At 40.9% G+C, this 24,670-nt stretch overlaps 1 long non-coding RNA gene across 1 annotated transcript; it reads right to left on the bottom strand.

Moving 5' to 3' along the window:
* Positions 1-1,614: 1,614 nt before the first annotated feature.
* On the bottom strand, positions 1,615-23,705 carry LOC124983286 (uncharacterized). Its single transcript, XR_007108392.1, has 3 exons — positions 23,459-23,705; positions 2,450-3,080; positions 1,615-2,109 (listed from the first exon to the last, which is right to left on the bottom strand). It is a non-coding gene; the product is annotated as an uncharacterized LOC124983286 (long non-coding RNA).
* Positions 23,706-24,670: the final 965 nt, after the last annotated feature.

The raw sequence follows: 24,670 nt of genomic DNA, 5'->3' as shown, positions 1-24,670 counted from the left end.
GCTGCCAGGTCACCAATCAGCCCCCTCTGTGCTGGCTCCTTCCTGAGGGTTGAGACGCGCTCTTCTCTTACATTTCTTATGATTAGCTCCATTCCCCATCATTATTAAAAATAGTTAACACTTATTAAATGCTTATGATATGTGAAGCACTATGCCCGCACGCTTTATCTATGTTAATCTGACCAACATTATGAGGTGGTTCCTGCTTTTCATTCATATTTTAAGAAGGAGAAACAGACACAAAGAGATTAAGTGACTTGCCAAACAGAAGATGACTAACCGCTAAGCCCATTCTTTTAGCCACTAGCTATAATACCACTTTTAAATTAAAATTACTCCCAAAGGGCATTAAATTAAGCTCTTTACATTTTAGTGTGAATGAATTTAACAGGAACTTTGTGTTCAAAGAGACATTTCCCCAGCAAGAGCTCTCTGAAGCTGTGGGGAAAGCAAAGCTCTTCTTCCCTGTCCACCCAGGGCTCAGCCTCTGCTTGAACCCCAGGGAGTTGGGGAGATGTCCTTGTAAGGTTGATGATGTAGCCATGTCGGCAGTACTGGGCAGCAGCAGTTATCTGCTCATAGCCCCCAATGGTCACAGAAACATCCAGAAAACATCCACTTCTTTCCTTTCCTGGCCCAGGACATAGAATTCCATGAGGACTTGTCCCTGTCTTGAAAGGTCCCATGTTATATCTGTAATTAATAGGGCCTATTAGAATCCAAAAAAGGGAGAGAAAGAAGAAAAGAAAACTGAGCCGTGGCCCACCCGGCTCTGGCCATTCATCATTCACTGTAGAATACAGGTCCAAAGAACAATCCCATTCCCAGAAAAGAGGGAGGGTGAGGGAGGAGGCACCAATCACAGATGCCAGGAGGCTCACGGGTAAAGAGCAGCGCCTTCCCTCTGAGTTGGGCTGTGCGCACACCCCATCAGTCAGCACCAGGATGAAAGGGCTATAAAACCAACACAGCGCCTGAGACTGTATGAAAATATATATCCTGATGTGTCAGGAATACCTGGCGCGCCTTTAACCTCAACTTCAGATGAACCAACACGCCTCGGAGCACATTTATATGCAAAGGCATATAATATGTCCCCTGTATCTAATTATCTGTCAACCTGAGGCAGTTTGTTTTCCAAATCGGCCTCTCGGCTGTGACTTTACGAGGTCATAAAGAAAACGATGCCACTCTGCGCTGAAACGCAAGGAGAGCCTGGATCAACAAATTATACTCCTTAATGGTGTCTCTCGGCCTACAGAACCAGGCCCAGCAGAAAGAAAGCAGGCATGGCCCTGTCCCTTACTCCCTGTCATCTGCTGAAGTAACCTGACGTGGACCTAAGAGGTCTGAGAGCATCCAGGCACAGGGCAAGACTGATGAGAAAGAATTCTCTTCTCTTGCTCAGCTGTCCTCAGTCTGGTGGCTCTTCATGTGCAATGCTGTGTGCAAAGTTTTTAGACAGGACACCTCCAGAAACACCACCGAGTCAGATGTTTCTGCAGTCTTCAGTACCACCCCTGACCTTCTTGGATGGCCCTGTGCCCCTGGGCAGCTTTAGCTCCTGATACCCCAAGGATCTTTGGACCCAGAGGGAGAGACTTGGATCCACTCTACATGAGATGACTCCCCGCTGTATGAACCCAAATATCAAGATCACATATTTCACAGGAAAGTTGGTTGGGAGATATTTTATTCCACCCTTATATCTGGGGGAAGAAACTATGGGGACTCTCTTTGACTTGTAAGCAAGAGGAGAAAATTCCTTCTCCCAAAATAGGGAAGGTAGGTGGCAGCAGCAGCAGCAGGAATGTATTGTGCTGAATCGCTCAGCAAGGCCATCTCTCTCTGCCAAGCTCAGCAGCGTGCGTGCGCGCGCGCACACACACACACACACACACACACACACACACACAAAGGGAAAGGGCGGAGGGATGGTCGCAGCACACAGTCTTCAGTCTTCAGCTCCTATTAGTCCTCCTCTGATCTTTAGCAGATTAATTAGGAAGTTTGTCAGGAACCAGCCGTGAACCCCAGCCGCTCCTCTCTGGGAGTGGTAATGGTGCCAGCGAAATCCAAGCTGCAGGAATTCCTCTACCCACGCTGCTCCTATGATTAATGATAGAAAGGAATAAAAAAAGAGGGGTCAACAGCTGAGTGCAAGGCAAGTTGCTAGACAGGGAGTAATTAAGATACTTGGGTAAATATGATTAATAAGCTCAAACTGGCAGGGTGTGCAGTAAACAAGGACTAACCAGATGGTCCCCTCTCTTCTGAGAAGGCTGGGCACTTGGAAACAAGGGGAAAGGGGGGAAACCAAAGGAGGAGGGGAGGGGAGGCAATCCAAAAGGCGTGACTGCGACTTCACTTTCTGTAGCTGACCTGATCTGGAGGGCAGGGTTGGATCCCTGGGGAGACATTACAACAGGAAGATGGCTTGGAGACTCACCACCAATCCTCTTATCCAGGCACTAGACAAATAGCTGCATGTGGAGGGTTCCTGCTCAGACTCTCGAGGCTCTCTCTCCAATTTGCAGGCAAAACATTTAGTGCACTGGGTCTTGTCACCAGACTCATTTGCTTGGGCTGCTGCCGTAACAAAGTACCACACACCCTAGACTAGGTTGTTTATAAACAGCGGAAATGTATTGTCTCACAGTTACAGAGGCTGGAAGTCCAAGGTCAAGGCGTGGTTCCTCTTGAAGGCGGTGAAGGAGAATCTGTTTCATGCCACTTCTCCAGCTTCCAGTGATTTTCTGTCAGTCTTTGCTAGTCCTTGGTTAAAACACATTGTCCCAGTCTCTGCCTTCATCTTCACGTGACCCTCTCCCTGTGCATCCGTGTCTTGTCCAAATTGTGCATTTTGAGGGGGAAAACAGTCGTACTGGGTCATGCCTGCCCTCATGACTTTAATCTTACTAGATTAAGATGTAACCCAATTTCCAAGTAAAGTCATAATCTGAGGTCTGGAAGTTACAACTTTAACACATGAATGTTGGCGGGGGACATAATTCAACCCTTAACAGTCATTTAGGAGGTTAGCAAGCAAACCAGAAAGCCAATTCCTGCTCTAAAGGGACCTGAGCCAAAAAGAAGAAGAAGAAAAAAAGGCACAACACCATTTAGAAGGGGGATACAACATGGACTCCCATTTCTCAGCTCTTTAGTTAAAAAAAAATTCTTACTCCCAGTCGTAAATAGGGCCTTAGAAAGAAGAAAGAGCATCCCTCTTGGTCTCTGTCTATGTGACATCAAGACAGACTAGGGTTTTGAGAGATGAACTTCAGAAAGAGTCAGGGATGCCAGGCACAATGGCACAACTCTGTGATCCCAGCAATTTGGGAGACTGAGGCAGGAGGATTACAAGTTCAAGGCCAACCTGGGCTACTTAGTGAGGTACTGTTTCAAAATAAAAAAGAAAGGACTGGGAATGTAGCTGATTGGTAGAGCACCTCTGAGTTCAAGCCCTTGTACCACAAACAAATAAAAGACCATGTTTAGTTATCCCCCAAGAACTTGATAACAGGAAGTATCTATAAACCCTAGAAAAGAAGACTTGATTTATCTTAAATAGCAGAAAGGTACCAAAACATCTCCACCTACAAATAAGGGTAGCTATGTTATGCCTAAGGTAAGGACAAGGCATCAATGGGGAGACAAAAGAAATATAGGATTAGTCCCTACCCTAAAGCAACATAGAGTCTGCATTCCTGTATGAGTTTCTGTGACTGCTGTAACAAATAACCAACTTAAAGCAACAAAAATTTGTTATCTTATAGCTTTGGAGGTAAGAAATCCAAAATTCAGTACCATCGGGCAGAAATCAAGGTATCAGCAGGAACATGCTCCCTCCAGGGAGCACTAGGGGAGACTGTGGCAGCCCCTACCATTCCTTGGCTTGTAGCTACATCAGTCCAGTCTTCAAAGCCAGTGCCTTCAATCTTTCTGCTGTTTTCACCTCTCCTTCTCCTCTGTGTAAAATCTCCCTCTACTTCCCTTTCATAAGGACACATATGATTTCACTTAGGGCCCACCTGGATAATTCAAGTCAAACTCCCCAGCTTGAGGTACTTAACCACATCTACAAAGAGTTTTTTTTTTTTTTTTCAGACTACTGCAATTTCCATAGAATTTTATCTTTCTAATCACTTCTATCAGTGGGTCTCTGTGAAGCTAGACAGCTTGGTCTCTGCCCTTATTCGCTCACATGAAACACTGGCATGTGTGTAGCACACTGTACTTCCTTAGAGAAAGTCAAAAGTCAGGTTTGGGTTGGGACTTTTGGGGATCCTTAATCTCTGTCCATAAATCATTTCTTTCTCATATATTATAGATATATTAAAAACATTTTTAAAGGGGGGCATTGAAAATGACAGGGTTGACAACTTATTTGGCCAAATAAAGCACATTAACCTAAAACTTACCCTATATTTTTATTTCAAAGAAGAAAGAATTTTAATTCTAAAAATCAAAGTGCAAAGGATTAACCTCAGAAGAGTCCTCCAGAAACAATTTTTGGCAACCTTACACCTGGTATGACCCACACCATGCTATCCTTCATTGTACCCAAGGCTGTCAAAATTCATTAAGGACTTTCTTGAAAATTCCTTCTCAGGACTGGGATCTACTTTCAGCAGATGACTCAGTTGGGCTCTAAAGTCCACAGACAGAAACTTCAGAGAGACCAAGGAAAGGGCAAGAGACTTCATCAGCACTGTTGAGAGGAGGTGTTTGCCAGAGTTTGGATCTGGAATGTTCCTCAGAGGCCCATGTGTCAAAACCTTAGTCTCTAGTCTATGGTGCTATTGGGAGGTGATGGCAACTTTAAAGGGGTGTTATTTAGTGGGAGGACATAAGGACATTGGGGGCTTATCCTCAAAGGGGATGGTGAAATACTGGTCTCCCTCTTTTTCTTTTGCATCACAGTCTTTGAGATGAACAGTTTACTCTATCACATACTCCCTGCCATGATGTCTTTCCTTGCCACCGGCCCAAATCAATGAAGCCTATCAGCCATAGATTGAAACTGTAAGCCAAGACAAACCTTTCTTCCATATAGCTTTATCTTCTCAGGTATTTTGTTACAGTAGAAAGCTAACCCAATCTTATTATCAAGTTCCCAACTCATCAGAAGTATTCTTAAGCCCCAGAGGCAAGTGAGGCACTCACCAAACCAGACTCAAAGGCCAACCAAACCATGAGCCCATTTGCCAGGGTTCCCATCTTCTTGGTTGACTTCAAACAAGTCCTAGACATTTCTCTCAATTGTGGAGCTCAGCAAGCATCCTCAGGATGCTTCTCACACTGTGAGAACTTGTCAGATGAACTTGACAAGAAGTGTGGTGAACTGCTTCATGGTCTCTTTTTCTCTTTCACTTGGAAATAAAGTAAATATATAGTCTCCCCCACACACACAATTAATTGATAGGAAATAGATTCCAAGACCCTCCAAAAACTGAAACCACAAGTAGTACTGGACCCTATATTTACTATGTGTTATTCCTATACATACATACCTATGATAAAGTTTCATTCATAAATTAAGTATGATATGAGATTAATAAAAATAATAAAATAGGATAGTTATAATAATATGCTATAATAAAATGTATGTGAATGTGGTTTTTATCTTAAAATATCTTATTATACTCTATTCATTCTGCTTCTTGTGATGATGCAAGATTAAACAATGTCTATGGGATGAGATGAAGTGAGGTAAATGTTATAGGCATTGTGACATAGTGTTAGGACAACACATAAAGGCTACTTTAACACAAACACTGCGACTCAGCAGCAGTCAATCTGATAAACGAGACAGCTACTAAAGGACTAACAGGCAGGTAGCATATGCTGCATGGATACACTAGACAAAGGGATGATTTATGTCCCAGGCAGGATGAAGTAGGACTGCATGAGATTTCATCATAAGACTCAGAACACAGCACAGTTTAAAACAGGTGAACTGTTTGTTTCTGGAATTTTGCACTTACAAGGCTACAGTTAACTATAGGTAACTATGGACTGTGAAACCATGGATGCAGGGGACTACGTCTAAACCATAAAGTAAACAACATCTTCATTGCAGAAGACTACTATGGTAAAGACTTATTGTAGGTTTTTTGGCACTATTCACAATAGCTAAGATATGAAATCAGCCTAAGTGCCCATCAGTATGGATAAAGAAAATATGGTATATGTATACAATGAAGTATTATTCAGCCCTAAATTAAGATGAAATCCTGTCATTTGCAACAAAATGGATGAAACTGGAGGACATCATGTCTCTCTTAGATGTGGAAACTAAAATAATAAATAAATAAATAAATTTTTAAAATTGACCTAAAAGTAGAATAGTGATCACTAGGGACTAAAAAAAGTGCTAAGAGGGAGGGGAAGGCAAGGGTGGAAAAATGGTATTCAGATATGATCAATGCACCATGTTTGGAAATACCACACCGAATCCCATTAACATGCATAATTAATATGTGTTAAATAAATAAGTAGCAACAACAATAACAAAAAAGACTTTCTGTTGAGAACTTTATTCACCTTTCCAAAATGCCTATCTCTACCCCTTTCCTTGTTTAAACACCATTCTTCCAAGCAGGGTGACAATTCTGCTCCAAAGTTCCAAACCTGACCAGAAAACATATGTGATTGTAGCTCAGCAGAAATCTAATTTATCTCCACAATGACTCAGCAGATCTGTCCTCCTTCTTTCTCTGGGGCATTAGCACTTGGCAGGATGAGATTATTTCCAATAGCTCATTTACTTTCCTCTCAATTTCTCACTTGTAGCAGTCGAATCCTGATAAAGTAGATGAGGTTAGATGCTATACCAGACCAGAACTAGTGATGGTAAAGAGTGGCTGGCACAAGGCTGCTCTAGTCACTTGGCTTTACAGAATCTGAGAAAACTTCTGACCACAAAAAAACCACGGGGATGGGCGGAGTCCATAGTGGGCAAAGATGGTCTGGCCATTTCATTCATTGATGCAAGAAGAATGCCTAAGCTCTAGCAGCTCCATGAAAACTGAAAAACCTAAGAATTAGGAAGGTGAATTCAAGATAATCAACCAGAGCATGAGCCCTGAGTGAGTGCCAGGCACTGCACTAAGTGTGGGCATGCTGAGATTTCCTGTCCTTAAGGAGGTCATGGTAAAGGCAACATAAATATAATAGGGATGATGATAAACTTATGGAGAACACACAAGAACAGATGAGGGTTGGTTTTAGTTGGGATTCCCCAGAAGCAGACCCTGAAAGCAAAGATTCAGCTACAAAGAGATTATCTGGGAGGTGAACTGAGTTCATTGATGTAAGATTGGGAAAGTGCAGCAGGGAAAGGAAGGGAGCCACCAAGAGCACATTATCACCCTTTTCTACCATGGACAGTAGGTCCGGGTTCCACTGGAAACTTCTGGGGGCCATTCCAGAATATGCATCTCAGAAACAACCAGCCCAGGGGCTGAGGGACCTTTGGCCACAGGTAGAAGGCTGCTCTATAGACTCAATGCCTGACACTTCCAACCTACCCTGTACATGGGCAGAGAGGGCCAACAGGGAAAGTCCACTGACAAAGAACTGTGGGTGCTGGCAATTGGAGGTCATGCTGGCATATACAAACATGGTAAATGCCAAGGGGAGGTGGGTGGGGTGCTGATGGCAATTGCTGCATACTCATGCATTCCCTGGAAGAAGCCAGGGAAAGTTACTAAGGAGAGTGGGCATTTCAGCTGGGCCTTGGGGAATGCATAGGAGGTTGCTGGGCAGAGATAAGCCAAAGGGGATCAGGCAATGAGAACATTCATTCCAAAGTGAGGGAAGAGCATGAACAAAGAACAGAGCCCCGAGAGTATGTGGTTCATTCCAGCAGCTTTAGGTGCTATAGGTTGCTAGGTGTTGTGTGGAGAGGAGGTCCAGACAGGAAGCTGGAGAGGCACCTGCAGGGGCAGACTGTGTCACACCAACGAGCTTGGCATTTCCTGCGGACCAACAGGGAGCCAGCAGTAGCTTTTACATAAGGAAGTGACACGGTTATAGATGAAGGCTTAATGAACTTGCTAGTCCATGCTGGGCAGCACATGCCAGGAGGGCTTTATATGCTCTCTGCACTGCCTGATACACTGGAGGAAAAACTGATATCAGCCCAAGGCTCAAGTGTGTTGGGTTAGCACGTGGGCTTGGTAGCGCTAATGAAACTAACTCCTCGTAAAACAAACAGCTGACAGAAGCGATTAAATGAATGAAAATAAAATGAACTTGCCAAACTGATGGTGTGAGTCTGGGCACGTGGGACCCAACACTTCTGAGCAACAATAGGCTCTGATTTCAAGGCTGTCTAGATCTGTCCCCCTAGGAAAAACTGCTGGGCCAGACAGGCAGGGCTGTCCTCTCTATGCACAATCTTCACACCTAGGGACCCAACAGCATCGACGCCCCTGGATTTGACCCTACTGTATCTTTGCACCAGGTAGTGTCAGGAGGACAAGAGATTCCCTATTATTGCTCTGGAAGTGTTTGTCCTGTATTTTTGTATATCATCAGAATCACTTGAGAAAAAAAAATTGGAGCCAGGTATGGTGGCCCAGTCCTGTAATCCCAGCAACTCAGGAGGCTGAAGCAGGAGGTTCACAAGTTTGCAGCCAGCCTTGACAACTTAGGGAGACTCTGTCTCAAATATGAAAGTTTTTAATAAGGAGTAGCTGGGATATAGCTCAGAGGTAAAATGTTCCTGGGTTTGATCCCTAGTATCACAAAAAAAAAAAAAAAAAAGAATTGAAAGTTTGCCCAATGTGGAGGCATGCTCCTTCTGAATCGTTCCTGCTGACCTTTGGGTATTGGTGATGTGCCAGTAGACCTAATTCAGTTTGCTTCATTATAGAGTTGGCTGTCTAGGGGCTTGAGTCACACTAGCACCCACAACAACTGCTACCACCCGTCATGAAGACATGCCACCAATTTCAGAATAGAAACTGGCAAATGAAGTTGTTAGCGTTTGGCTCCCTACAAAGGAAGGCTTGTGGCAGGCAGACTTCTAGGAGGACCTCCATTGACCAGCAACTGCTAGTATGCACGTCCAGTAAACTTTGTTCTCCTCGAATGTGGAATAGACTTAATGACCCATATTTAATTAACAGAATACAGCAAAAGGATGGTACTTCTCCTTAGAGATTAGGTCACAAAAGATTGTGAGCTCCCTCTCTCTCTCTCTTTCTCTCTCTCTCTCTCTCTCTTTCCCTGATGAAGCAAGCCATATCGGGAGCTGTCCTATGGAAAAGCTCACATGATAAGGAATTGAGGAAAGGCTCTAGTCAGCAACCACTGGGAAACTGAGGCCAGAGAAATTAAGTCCTACCAACAACCACTTGATGAGCTTAGGAGTTGATAGGCACCAGGTTAGCCATGAGAAGATAGCAGGCCCTGCCAACCCTCAAGTAGCTTTATGAGAGACCATGAAGCTGACAGTCTAGCTAAGTGATACCCAGATTCCCAGTCCATAGAAATTGTGAGATACTATATTTGTTTTGTTTGAATTTGCTAAGTTTTGGGATAACATGCTACACAGCAGTGAATAACTGGTGCGGGCATCTTAGTGGAAGAGATCGTGAAGAAATATGCAGACACATTCAGAAAGCGTAAGACCAAGAGAAATCTGAACTCTTGCTAGTGGTATACCAAGTCTTGGCAGGGATGGGCCTTTCCCATCCACAGTCAGATTTCCAAAGAAAGTTAAAGCAAAGACACTGGAAAAGTGCCCCCTCCCCAAACTCTGATTTATTGACTCATTCAAAAATTCCACAATTAGTATTTTCTTTGACTCGGAGTTCTTTCTTACTATCCAAACACACTAGATTTGGAGTAAGAAAGTGTAAAATCTGACCCCAGATTCTCATTTTTTTAATTGTGATTTTTGGATGAGTCATGATACAAACCTGAAACTATATTTATGAAATGAAAATACAAATTTAGAAAAGTTACCTAACTTTCTATGTCTGTATTTCATTTTCAGAATAGGAATAATCAACCCCTGCCTTCACTTATGGGATTGTTGAGAATGTTAAATGAAGTAATGTGTGTGAAAATATCTTGAAAACTGTAAAGAGCTCTAACCATGAAGGAAACATTTTAAGTCCTCTTTTGCAGGTGCCCCCATGTGGGACACTCTCTAAACTGTCATTAGACTGTTATGCTTAAGGAAGATGAACTTTTGTAAGGCCATTTCCTGGATGTAGCTCTTAGGGAGGGAGATGACACAGAAAAAACAAAGGTACCCAGAGGAGGTCGGGGACAGAATGCCTGGAGCCCCCACCTCACAACTTTTAAAGCTTCAACCCCAGAAGTAAGAGTTGGATAACTGACTCCCAAGGGCCTCTCTGCCCTACAACACTCCCAATCCTTGTGCATTTTTTCTTTTCTTGTATTATCTATTGAGCACCAGAACATGGCATGCACTGTGCCCAGGCCATCGGATGCACTGAGTTCATGCACTCTGGGGCCTATAAGGTAGGCACTATTGTTATTCCCCTTTTCAGATGTTGAAACTGAGGCAAAGACCTCACAATACTTGCCAGGGTCATGCAGCAAGTAAGCAACTGAGCAGAGATATAGCAAGCATTTTCACCTGGAGAGCCAAACTCTGTTTTGGAAGATGCTTTTGCTTGTTCTCTCTGTTCTGCATCTTCCAGAAGAATGATTTTTATGCCTTCCCCTTCTTTGTTTCTGTCTTCCTATAAAACATGCTGTGACACTTCACACAAAGAGCCACATATACAAATCAATTGCAATCAACTGTATTTCTCTCCTGATGTTAAAAGACTCGTAAAGGAAAACGCACTTGTTTCAAATACCCTTTTCTGACACTAAATCAACTCTCCAGCGTTGGTGGAATTTCTGCACAAATTGAGCTGGGCCCTCACGAGACCAAGATTTTCCAGTATAAATCCCAGGTTTGCAGGGGCTGTCTAGTTGTATTAATAGAAAGAGCTGATCTTGTGGCTGAGTTTTCTGGGGGTTGGTTGCACCATCTTGACTTCTAGTTCAAATCAGAAGGACACTTGGCAACTCATTTTCTAGTAAGGAATGTGGAGACTGACAGAGTCATTATGACATGGGTGTGGTCAAAAGTAAGGACTGCTCATCATATATCACCCCTGCACCCCCAAGGAAATCTTAATCAGAACTACTGTCCTTGATGGAAACATCCAGGCTTCTGAATAATAAATTGCATAGGGATGATGATTTTCATGGGATACTCACCAAGTCTATTTGATTCAAAACAACTGTGCTTCTTGGACACCTGTCAGACCTGCCACCACCTACTGGAACTTCATGGGTTTCAGGGCTGTGGCTACATAATCTCCCATTATCTCAATTTCTCTTATTTGGATCATCACTCTGAATCATCATCTTTCTTTATACAGTGCCAATCCTGATGCCTTCTCTGTTTCTTAGAGAAGAAATAAGATTTGAGGGGGACCTCAGAAATACCGACTCTTTTTTTCAACTATTCCTACCAAGTCATGGAAAGTTTCCTTTTGCCTTTTGGCCCATCCTAAACAATCTTTCTATGACCAAGACAGAGGTTCTGTGGCAGGGAAGCCAGTACCATGATGGGATTTACATTCAGAACACATGCTACCAACCAATTTTCCTTCCACGTGAGCATAAACAAGGTGATGGCACATATAATGAAATATAAAGGGAGACACTCAATGCAGCTTACATTTTGTTATATGCAATGGTTTTGTATTCTATTTAAAAGTGAAGATGGATGATGCAAGCAGGAGAGGAAAATAGGGAATTAAAATTTAGCATATATTCATGTTTATTTATTTAGCACCTTCACTTGCCAAAAAGAAATGACCACCACCCACAAAGCTTCTGGTTGATTATGGAATTCTACAGGAGACATGTTCATGGAGCCAGGCATTCTGTTGTGGGCCCACACCAGAGGTGTATAAAGTCAGTAAAGATTTGGGTAGTACAGGCAGCATGTCTGGAAACACAGCAACCAGGTTCTTGGTTTGGCCTGGGTGTTAGTCAGCTTCCCATTGCTACAACAAATACCTGAAATAAATCAACTTAAAAAGAAGAAAGGTTTATTTTGACTCCCAGTTTCAGAGGTTTAAGTCCATGGTCATTTAGCCCCATTGTTTTAGGACTATGGCAGCACAATGCATCATGGTAAGAGCACATGGTTTAAGCAGAAGGTTCACCTCATGACTGCTGGGAACCAAAAGAAAGAGACAAGAAGGGACTGGATCCCAACATCACCTTCAAGGGCACAACCCCAATGATCTAACTTCCTTCCAGTAGGCCCCACCCACTAATGGTTCCACCATCTTCTAGTAGCACACTGGCTGGTGACCAAGCCTTTAACACATGTGACTTCCTGGGACATTCCAGAACCAAGGTATATAGCAACCTGCAGGGATATTGGGATGGTTTCATCCCTAAGGAAAAGTCAGAGAGAAACCTTCAAGAGTAAAAGGGATTAGCAGACAGAGAGGGTGAAAACAGACAAAGCCTGGGCAGAGGAAAGTCCTTGGAGTATTGAGGATAGGGAACATTTCTGGGAGGCCACAGCAAGGACCCCTGACCCTACTTTGCCAAGGCCCCTGGAGATTTCTCATCAGGGCAGTGAGTGACATGATCAGAGCTACATTTAGAGCAGGATCTCAGACAGTGGTATGGAATGTGGGCAGTTCTAGAGCCCTCTGCGGGATCTAGGAGAGGGTCATGCATAAGGAGCTGGTCCAAGGCCAAGGGCAGAGGAGGGACTGGCTAGACTCCAGAGGCTTTTTAGCATGGAATCTTTGTTTATCACAGGCTAGACATTATACCTTAATTACAAGTGTCCACAAGAGCAAAATATCGACTGAGCTTGCATCTTTGTTGCTTCAAAAATGCAAGATTGGTAAAATTCAATGACACACATGATTATTCAACATATATTATCTGCTGACTGCTCCAATGGAGTTGGAGGAGTTTAGTTGAAGCAAACAAGACTAAAATCAACAATAGGCATGTAAATAGATTCCTTTGTAATGGATTTACTGCTCTTCCCATACTCCTGACCTTATCTAGTTTATCCAGATTTACACTTATCCCTGAGAGTTCTGCAACACACCATGGACATGGCTTAGAAAGTTTGAAAGAGTACTCAGTCTGTCTTCTTGTCCACACAAAACAAAACAAGAACTTGGACCCATTGAAATGCAGTGATTTTTTTTTTTTTTTAATCTCTTTTGCCGTTTGTCCTGGTATTGGGTAGATAGATAATAAAATGATTCCCTTCATCGTGCAAAGAGCTGCTACTGTCTTAAAAAAATTCTCCATGAATGGTTATACATGTGGGCTCCGCTGGGAGCCAGCAAGGCTCTCAGCACTGGGTGGGAGGGAGGCAGACCAAGATTGAGGGCAAAATTGCAACTCATTGGCACAGCACATATTTTTCCAATATAAAAGCAAATGGAGAATCCGTAAATAAATTGACTATATAAAAGTGTCCCTTTATATTACCACCTCACCTTTCCAAGGGAAAAACAAAAAGAAAAAATCTTTCTTTTCACCGCCCTCGTATAAAAATATCATTTCTTTTGGGTAATTTTATAGTACCAACAGCAGTCCATATCTATTTAAAATACATACGCAGCCCCACATGCAGACCCCCTTTGCACAAATGATCTAGTAACTAGCATCAGTCCAACGGCACGAGCAGCTGCCACATAATTACAACCTCTCATCACACGTGTGGGGAAACAAGTCGTGGCGTTTGGGCAAGGTCTGCAAAAATAGGTGTCAGACCTTAACTAATAGTGATTGTCCTTCCATTCTACTGTAATTTACATTTAATTCGCACATTTCATTTCCATTTAAAATATGATTACAGTGTTTTGAAGCACATCTCACCTGTCCCCTCAAATTACAGGGGAATGAAAATAACAGGGAACAGCAGGCACCAGGAAGCTGCCGGAGCCCTTGGCTGCAGGGTCACTTGCACCCGCTGCCTCTCGCCTCTCGGAGGGTCAGAGAGGGAGAACTCAGGAGGAATGGGGCTTTGGAGGAAGAAGGAGGGAGGCAGGGTGGAGGAGAAACAATGAGAGAATATGAGGGGTGGGTGGAAGGTAGTAGGCAGTGTGGTGGCCCTGGGAGAGGGACCCAGAGTTCATCTTCTGAGGGCTCCAGGTTGCTTGTTTTATATTTTCATTATTTTCTGGCGGAGTGCCCACCTTTCATTTCATTTATTTCAGGTTCTAAGTACGTGCAACAGGAAGCAGGTGCCTGTTAAATTCAAGGTCTGATTTTCTCTATGCTGGAGGCAGCAGAAAGAGGAAAGGAGGGGAGAAGGCCATGGCTTCCTTCCCATGCATGGACTGGGAGAGGCCAGAAGCCTACTGGAAACAAGACACCCTCCTCCACACATGCCTCCCACCTCCATCCTGCCCCAGGGGGCTTCTGCAGCTGTTGGCGGCAGGTGAAAATGTCAAAGGAGCAATTTATAGAACAAGAATCTTTAGGTATTCAGTGACCAAGCCCCTCTTGGTGTGGCAGAAGATGGACCTGCTAGATACTGAATTCTAGTCAAGGACACCTGATTTCCTGCAAGATTTTGGTGCTGCCTCATAGGCAAGCGAACAAGCCCTTATTTAATCATAACAATCCCCAAATGCTATCCTGAAAATACTGGGAAAGGCAATGCACATATCAATGGATTCGACAAATATTTATAGAGCACCTACTTTATAATAATTACTGAACAAAGCAAGAAGGATTTCAAATTGTCACTCTCCACAAACTTCCTATACTCCACATGTCCCCCTTAACTTAGCCTGTTTTCTAAAAACAAACAAACAAACAAAAATAGATGTCAGAAGAGAGGAACTCCCTGGGTTCATATTACTAAGCACACAGATCTATTTATGCCCCTGCGCTATCCTCGTCCCTTCCAATTATTATCCATCCTCCCTGAAGCCAATCCTTGCATTTGGGATTTGCATATCATATTCTTAGACCTTGTCATTTTTCATCCTGTTCATTCCTTTTTTTTTTTTTTTTTTCTTGTAGGTTCAACTTCTCTCTCTTTGAATTGGATCATCCCTGAGGATTTGAAAATATGCACCTGTCTCACATATTAAAAAAAATTAAATAAAAAGCAATGCCCTCAATCTTTCACCTCTATCCAGCTTTAAACAAATTCCTCCCTGTCATTCAGTGCAAACTTCTCATGAGCACCAATCTCTATCATGGCAGCAATGACTTGCTGACCAAAAAATGTCATAGCTCTACTCATTGTAGAGAGTTGGTGACTACATATTCTGCCTCCCTTATATCTAAGCATTGTCATGTAATTGGTTCCACCAATGAAAAATAAGCAAAGGTTGTATCTCACTTCTAAGCAAAGACTTTAAGATATAGCCTTCTCTCTGTTGCTTTTCCTCTGAGCAGTTGGTTGGGGACAGCTGCAAGGATGAGGTCCAACTGGGAGGTATGCAAACACAAAAAGGATGAAGGCTGGTTCCCTGGATCACATCAGGAAGGAAAGCTGCCCACTGACCAGCAGCATCTAAATGCCTCAGCTATGAAAGGAATACATTAATTTCTATTTTGTAAAAGCACTGGAATTTTAGTATTTATTTATTGCATCAGCCAGTATTGCTTTAACCAACAAACTCACCTATCAATCACTCTTCAGTTCACTACAATCTTGCTTCCAATTTGTTCCTAAGAAATACATGTCTATGAAATCACTCGTGGTTCCAGGATACTGCATTCAATAGGGACTTCTTAGTCTAAATTTTACCAGACTCCTCAACAGTATCCAACATCATGGTACACTCCCCTTTTTCAGAACTCTTTTAAGTTTCCATCTTTCTGTCTGGCCGTTCCTCAGTCTCCTTCATAGGCTCTTGTTATTCTGCTTAGTCTCAGACTCTACAATCTTGACTTCTGCTTCTATGTTGAATTAACTGGAGCTGGATTTGCACACTTGCCATAAACACTAGGAAACCAGGAAAACTGCATTAAAAACTAATTTCAGACATTTGAAAATAGGCATAGCAGATTGAGAATGCTGAGAGAATGAAAACAAATGAGGTGAGCCTACAATCATCCCAACTTTTGCTGGTGGGTACCTTCTGGATTTCATTAAAAGGAAAGAAAATACTAGCAGACCACAGAGTTTCAGTGAATTCATTCAACAGAAATAAAAGTTGGAAAAGTAGGGGTGACTTATATTTGCAATACTGAACATCAAAAAAGAGGGAGCTACAAAGAAAAAGGGATGTGTCTTTGGCTAAATACTAAGGTGAGGCTCCATGAAGTGGGCAAAGAATGACTGCTAGAGTACTATAAGCTAGACAATTGCCAGAGTTCATAGGAGCCGAGATATGTTCAAGTTCTACTCAACCAGACTGGCAAGACTATGCTGATGTCCACAGGACTCAGTAGAAACTCCAAAAAGGGTCACATCAAAAAAGCATAATACACAAGCCCTGGAGTAAAGTCTACTCCAAACCAAACCTGATGAAGCTGGGGGGGGGGGGGGGGGGGGGGGGGGGGGAATTCAATGGATTGAACTGATCCACAAGGAATTTAGCTTCCTTCACATTCTAAACATGAATACAATAAAATTAAGACAATTACTATTACATCATACATATGCAATCAAGAATTATTATACCTGAAAAGAATAGTCAGGAGAAAAATCAGACCATAGAAACAGACCTAGAGATAACATAATGAAACAAGTTGACAAAAATATTAAATAGTCATATAACTATGCAAAAAAAATTTCAATAAAAACATTAACACAATAAAAAACAAAAGAAAATATAAAAAAGAAACCAAATGTCACTTGTAGATATGCAAAATATAGCTTAGGTTTAAAAAATAGATATTAGTAGCTTAGCACTGCAGAAGAAAAGACCAGTGAACTTAAAAATAGTAAAAGAAAGTATCCAGACTAAAGGATGGGGGTAGGGGGAAAATAAAAACTAAATAAACAGAGTAAACAGAGCCTCAATGAGCTGGAGTCAAATGGTGAATAGTAACTACATAATTAGAGTTCCCAAAAGGGTGTGGAGAGGAGGGGAAGGTTTGAAGAAGTAACCCCAAATAGTTTTCTTTTTCTTTCTTACAGTGCTGGGGGGGATTGAACCCAGGGCCTTATACTTGTGAGACAATTGCTCTACCAACTGAGCTACACCCCCAGTCTTACTTCTCAAATTTAAAGAAAGCTATGAACCCACAAATTCAAGGAGCTCAGTAACCCCAAAGTAGGATCAACAAAGGTTCATCATAATTTAATGCATAAGAACTAATGACAAAAAAAATCTTAAAAGCAACAGAGTAATAAGGTACATTAACATACAGAGGGAACAGAATGACTGCTGTGCATGGCTCATTAGAAACAATGCAAACCCAAGGCAATGGAAAACAACTTTCATATACCGAAAAAAAGACTACATCTAAAATTACATAATTAAGCCAGCTATGGTGGTGCACATCTATAATCCCAGCAGCTCAGGAGGCTGAGGCAGGAGGATCACAAGTTCAAAGTCAGTCTCAGAAACTTAGTGAGACCCTGTCTCAAAATAAAAAATAATAATGGCTGGGGATGTGACTCAGTCATTAAGTGCATCTGGGTTCAATCCTGGTACCAAAATTAAAAATTAAAAAATGAAATTATATACCTGGGAAAAATATGAGTCAAAGGTAAAGCTCTCATACAAAAATTGAGAGAATTCATTGCTAGAACTGAACATGAAGACATGTAAATGAAAGGATTTGGGGCAGAGGTGAAATAAAACCAGTTGAAAACTTTATACAAAACATGGTGGAATACTGGAAAAAATAAATATGTGGGTAAATACAATATAAATAATGCTCTAGCTTCCTAAAAAGGAAACATCACTAGAAATCCTTCAAATATTAATAGAATAATAAGAACATATTCTTAATAAATTCATACCAATAAATTGGCAACCTGAACAAATATTCAAATTTATGTGAATGCTCAATAAATTTCAAATCATTAACAACCAATAAGTTAATTTAGCCAAGTCACAGAATACAAGGTCAAAATACAAAAACCAATAGTATGTTTTATAATTGCAAGAACAATTTGACATTAGAAAGGAAAAACAGTGATTACAATGAATACCACAGAAATATGAAAGTGCATAAGAAAATATTATGAAAATTATACACTAAAAAATTGGAAAACTTGGAAGAAATAGATAAATTCCTGGACATACACAACCTTCCAAAAATGAACCAAAGAAAAAATAGAGAATTTAAATAGACCAATAACAAGTAATGAGATTGAAGCAATAATTACACGTTTCCCACAAATTTACTGCTGAATTCTATAAATCATTTAAAGAAAAACTAATTTCAGTTCTTCTCAAACTATTCCAAAAAAACTGAAATTCTTTCTAAAAAGTCAGATTTACCTTTATATCAAAACCAGACAAAGATACAACAAGGGAAAAAAAAGAAAAACTACAGGCCAATATTCCCAATGAACACAGAAACAAAAATTCTCCTAAAAATACTGGCAAACTGAATCCAGTATACATCAAAAAGATTATGTATCAGAATCAAGTGGAGTTTATCCCAGGGATTCAAGGAAGGCTCAACATATTCAAATAAGCAAGCATAATAGATCACATCAAAAAATGAAGAACAAAAACCATATTATAATCTCAACAGATGCAGAAACAGCAGCTAATAAGATTCAACATCCCTTCATGATAAAACAACAAATTAGGTATAAAAGGAATGTAATAAATACCATAAAGGCTCTATATGACAAGCTCTCCATAAATATACTAAACAGAAAAGGCTGAATGTGCTTCCTTTAAGATCTGAAACAAGACAAAGTTGCCCTCTTCATTACTTTTATTCAACATAGTATTAGAAATCTTAGCAAAAGCAGTTAGACAAGAGAAAGAAATAAAGGGTATTCAAATTGGAAAGGAAGAAATCAAATTACCCCTGTTTGCAGATTCCATGATTTTCTATGTAGAAAAACCTACAGACTTCACCAAAACACTGTTTTAACTGATAAATTCAGTAAAGTTAAAGGATACGAAACCAACCTAACAAAAAAAAAAATAGCAATTTTTACACCAAAACAAACTTGCTGAAAAAGGAATAAAAAAACAATCCCATTCACAATAACTACAAAATAAAATTTTTAGAAATAAATTTAATCAAGGTATTAAATGATATCTAAAATGAAAATTATAAAACATCAATGAAAGAAATTGAAGAGAATACAAAAAAAAAAAAGATATCCCACATTCATGGATTGGAAGAAACAATGTTGTTGAAATGTCCACACAACTGAAAGCAGTCTATGGATTCAATGAAATCCCCACCAAAATATCAATGGAATGCTCAACAAAAATAGAAAAAATAATCACAGAATTTATATAGAACCATAGAGTAGTGAAAACAATAATGAGCAAAAAGAACAAAGCCAGAGGCTTCATAATTCCTGTTTGCAAAACATACTAAACTATAGTAACCAAAATAATATGGAACTAGCATAAAAACTGATAGGCCAATGTAACAAAATTTTAAAATAAATTAATCCACATGCCAACAGTCAAATGATTTCTAAAAATGGTGCCAAGAATATACATTGGACAGAGTAGTCTTTTCAACCAATGGTGCTAAGAGAAGTTGCTATGCATATACATAAAGATAAAAATAAATATTACCTTTAACCATATTAAAAAACTAAAGTTTAAAATATTAACAATATCAAATATTGGTAATATTAAATTTTGGTGAAGTCTGTAGGTTTTTCATCTATTTTCGGTGGGGTAGAAAACAACACAATCACTTTGGAAAACTTTTGGCAGTTTCTTGTAAAGTTTACATTTACCCCAGCACCCAAAATTTCAGTCCCAGGTAGTTACCCAAGCAAAGTGAAAACATGTCCACTCGAAGATTTGCACGTGAATATTCATAGTAGCTTTTTACATAAGGACAGAATGTGGAAAAATGCATATGTTCATCAACATATGAATGGTTTACACAATTTGTAGCATATGCAAACAACAGAATATTAGTCAGCAATAAAAAGAAAGAACATTGTATACATACAACAGCATAAATAAGTCTAAAGTTTTTGCTACATGAAAAAAGTCAGACACAAAAGAGAACACATGCTGTATGCTTCCTTTCTAAACTGGATTAATCATAATCCTAGACTGACAACATATTCTTATCATAGGGCATGCATGGCCTTCTCTATTTAATTACCTACTAAGGTAGTTTTATTACTTTAATTCCATATTTTCTCTTCTCACTTCACTGTTTCCTTGTAGGCAATCTTATCAACTTCTACAATTTCTATCAATGCTGACTTTCTTGTACTTCCTTAAGATTCCATTGCATTCTATAGAATCAGCTGCCCACCTGAACATCTCAATATCAATTCAAATTATTCATGTTTAAAATAAAACTTTCTTCCCAATGGTTCCCACTAGTGGGTACCCCATTCATCTACTTCACAAATAAAATAAAAACATCCTCCTTGTCTCCTCTCTCCCTCACTTCCCGTATCCAACCCAACAATGTCAGTTTTACTTGCTACTCTTTTGTTTTTATTTCTTCTACTCATCATCTCATCTAATCCAAGCTACCATCTCTTCTCACCTAGAGGGTTGATATGGCCTCCCAACCAGCCTTCCCCACATTCTCTCCCTGCACCAATAATAAAACATCTACACTGCAGTCAGAATGAGTCTTCTGAAATATAAATACAATCACATTATCATATCAAACCACTTATATCCAAAATCCTTAACAGGACCTATGAGATTCTGCATGCCTACACTCTATCCACCCCGCCAGCACCACCTCATATCACACACCCCATCCCTCTCTGCCTGGGTCCATTCAATCTCTTACAACAAATGCAAGGCTTACTTTCTAACCTCAGAAATGGAATCATATCAATCATAATCTTCATGTGATGAAACACACCCATCATTGGCCATAAATGGTCTGGCTTAGATATTTATTTATCCATGTATTTTAGTAAATAATGTAATAAGCACTCACAAACCTATAACCAAAACAAAAGCAAGGATCTGGAAAATAATCTACCTTTAATCATATCATCACCTCACATCTAATCTTCCTGATTAACCCCAGGTAACCATCACGTTGTCTTACTATTTAGAGTTTTATTACATACTCAATGCATATGCACACACGCACACACATATATCCATGTGCATATCTTCCTCTGTGTTTGTATGCATACACACACATACACACATATACACATTTCTAAAAACAATTCTAATCATTTTTTATCATAGTAGACTTGAATATATCATTTTGGAAATTGCTTTTTTGTTTATTATTATAAGATTGCAAGGCTTTAAAGTTTTAATTTTCATTAATATTGTTGCATGTCATGATAGTTCATCTATTTTGATTAAAATTTGATATTCTATCGTGTGGTATCTTCATTTTCTGCTGCCACAACAAAGAATCTGAAACTGAGTAATTTCTAATAAACAGAAATTCATTTGACTCATGGTTCTGCGGGCTGGGGAGTCCAAGAGCATGATGCTGGAATCCAGTGAGGACCTTTGAGCTGTATCATCCCACGGAGGAAAGTGGAAGGGCAAGATAGCACCCAAGACAGAGAGGGAAAGGGGACTGCACTTTTCCTTCCATCAGGATCTCACTACTGCAATAACTAGCCCAGACCTACAATAATGGCATTATTCTATTCACCAGGGCAGAGGTCTCCTGGCCTAACAACCTCTTAAAGGGTCTACCTCTTAATAATATCACACTGGCAATTAAATTTCTACATGAGCTTTGGAGGGGACATTCAAACCATAGCATGTGGACTCACGATACTTTATTTATCTGCTTTCCAGGTTTAATTTTTTTCTATCATAAACAATAGTACAAGGAACTTTCTTGCACATGCCCCCTTGGTATGCTCCTTGGCATATTTCAGGGTATATGAAAGTATGGCTTTGGGAAGTAATTCCAAGCTGATTATTGAAGTACTTGCCTGCTGAGCATAGTGGCACACATCTGTAATCCCAGCCACCAGGAAGGCTGAGGCAGGAGGATCTCATGTTCCAAACCAGTCTCAGCAACCTAACGAGGCCCTGTGCAACTTTTCAAGGAAAAATAAAAAGTACTAGGAGTGTAGCTCAGTGGCAAACGATCCCTGGGTTCAGTCTCTGGTACCAAAATAAAATAAAAGAGTACTTGGCCCTCTTCACACTCTCAAAATGTAAAGGATCCTGCAGTTCTATAGCCTCTGCAACACTTGGTATTATCAATCATCACTAATCAAATGGAATAAAATGGTACCTACAATTGCCTGATGGCTAACTGCATTGAACAATTCTATATCGATTTATTAGCCAAATACATTTTTTTCTTCATGAGATGTTTTTTGGTGTGTTTTGCCTATTTTCCTAAGGTTGTTTGTGCTTTCCTCATTGATTTGTGAGGGTTCTTTACAAACTCTTGACTCTAATCCTTATTTATGTCTTTTATAAATATGTTCTTCAGCCCCAGACCTTTGCATGTGCTGCCCTACCTGACTGGAATGCTGTGGTTCTCCACGTCACCTAGTGAACTCCTATTCATCCTCAGATCTCATCTTCACTATCACTTCCTCGGGGAAGCCCTCTCTGACTTCCCTGATTTGATCCAATCCTACCAGTTGCGCTTCATCAGACCAAGCAATTCTTCTTAGCATTCCTCCAGCTCTGCCCTTTACATGTATGCTTATGATTCTTTAATGTATGCTCCATAATGACAAGGATGCATCTATTTTCTGCTTATAGTTTTATCTATTGTACCTGACATGTAATAGGCCCCCCAGTTATAAATATAAATGTAAATAACATGCTAAGTACACACACTATTGCTGAGTTACATCCCAGCACCAACAATTTTTTTAGATGAACAAATAAATACTATATTTGCATATGTGTTATCTCACATCTGCTCAAAATGCAGTCCTGGCCAAGTCATTAAAGCCTTCCCTTCTCCCCCTTCATCATTCATTCAACTGTCTTTTTTCACATCTCTTCTTCCATCTTTCTATAAGAAAATGCTTACATTTTCTGTAAGCACTACCAGACCTAAAAAAGGAATTTAACATCCACGTGTCTGTTTGATAAACTCCTCATTCCTTGGGAGGACAAAGTAAGATGATAAAGGCCAAGATATAAAGGACACAGGAGACAACCCCGAGGGCTAGCAGCAACAGCCCAGACTCCGGTTTATAGGGAAACTAGAATTCTGCATCTTATTAACATACCACAAGAAGGCCATGGCACAAAAAGCATTTGGTTGTGTGCTGTAAATGTCTTTTGGTTTTATAGAGCCAAAAAACATTTTTGGAGAATAATGGCAAATGGGAAGCGGGCACCATGCACCTGTTGCTCACCTCCATTAGAAAGAACTGCTCCTCTCCAGGATGCATTTGGAAAGCCTCGACAATGCCACAGCCACACACCAGGCCACCGTGCATTGCAGACCCTCACCATAGACACATGGCAGTCAGCTCCTCCGAATAGATTTTTGGGGACCCTCTCAAGGGCATCCTCTGACAACCATCTCTCCTTTTCCTTCAGATCAGTCATGAACATGGCTGTAAATGCAGATGCTTCCAAGCTGAGCTCTTGGGTTCTTTTTCATTTCTATAAAGAATAGGGAGGAAAAATGACAGAGAAGATATTCTCGAATCCCTTTTCCACCAATACCCACCTCCGGAGGACAGGGACTGGCCCTGGGAGGGACCGAAGGTCAGCAGAGGTCCACTCTCCCATATCTGTCGGGGAAGGAAGGTGAGTCTCAGTGTCACTTTGTCGTTTGCCCTTCATGAGGTTGGTAAACATTCTGACCATTTTGAAGTATTATTTCCCCCATTAGAACAATGTACTTGGGTTTGGGTTCTTTTTGCTTTGTTTATCCAGTAATCATTACAGTGAGAGGGATGCACCTGTTCCACAGGCCCATTAGACTCTGAATTGCTTTTCTCCTGAGCAGAGGCATATAGGAAAACTAGCCTTGGCACTTGAAGCATGCTGCAGTAGAGGAGAGCGAGCCGTGTGGAGAACACCAAGACGCAACCTTGAGCCATAACAGGAAGTGGCTCGGGGCTAAGAGAGGGAGGTTAGGTGGTGCTATGCCTGGAACAAGGCTGGAGCTTAGAGAGAGAAGGAACTTGCCCAAGGTCACACTGCCAATTAGTCGTGAAGCTGGAGTTAACAATCACAGAAAGCAGGCCTATGTGACTCCAAGTCCACACTCTCCCCCACCTTCTTATATCAGGGAGCAGCTGAAAAAAGAGAGGGGTGAGGACAGAGGAGGGAAGCTGTGACAGCAAAGTCAGAGCGGTCTATGCCCCACATCCAAGAGCTTTCTTTATGTCCTATCCCCAGGGGAAAGAGGCCAGCAGAAGGCTGCTGATGGTGCTATTTGGGAGGAAGAACAAGTCCAGGGTGGGTAAAGGGGGAAAAGATAAGCTCATATTTTGAGCCTCCTCCAGGAGGAAGTCCCCACCCTGTTGGTCTAACACCTCCTCCCCATCTGTCTCATAGTATAAACCCAAAGCACATTCTGATTTGGGGATGAAAAGGAGGGATCAAATGCCCCA

This window comes from Sciurus carolinensis, chromosome 4 (genome assembly GCF_902686445.1).
Source record: "Sciurus carolinensis chromosome 4, mSciCar1.2, whole genome shotgun sequence".
Classification (NCBI taxonomy): domain Eukaryota; kingdom Metazoa; phylum Chordata; class Mammalia; order Rodentia; family Sciuridae; genus Sciurus; species Sciurus carolinensis.
Note: the sequence above shows the minus strand (reverse complement) of the source record. Positions and strands in the feature narration are given on the sequence as shown.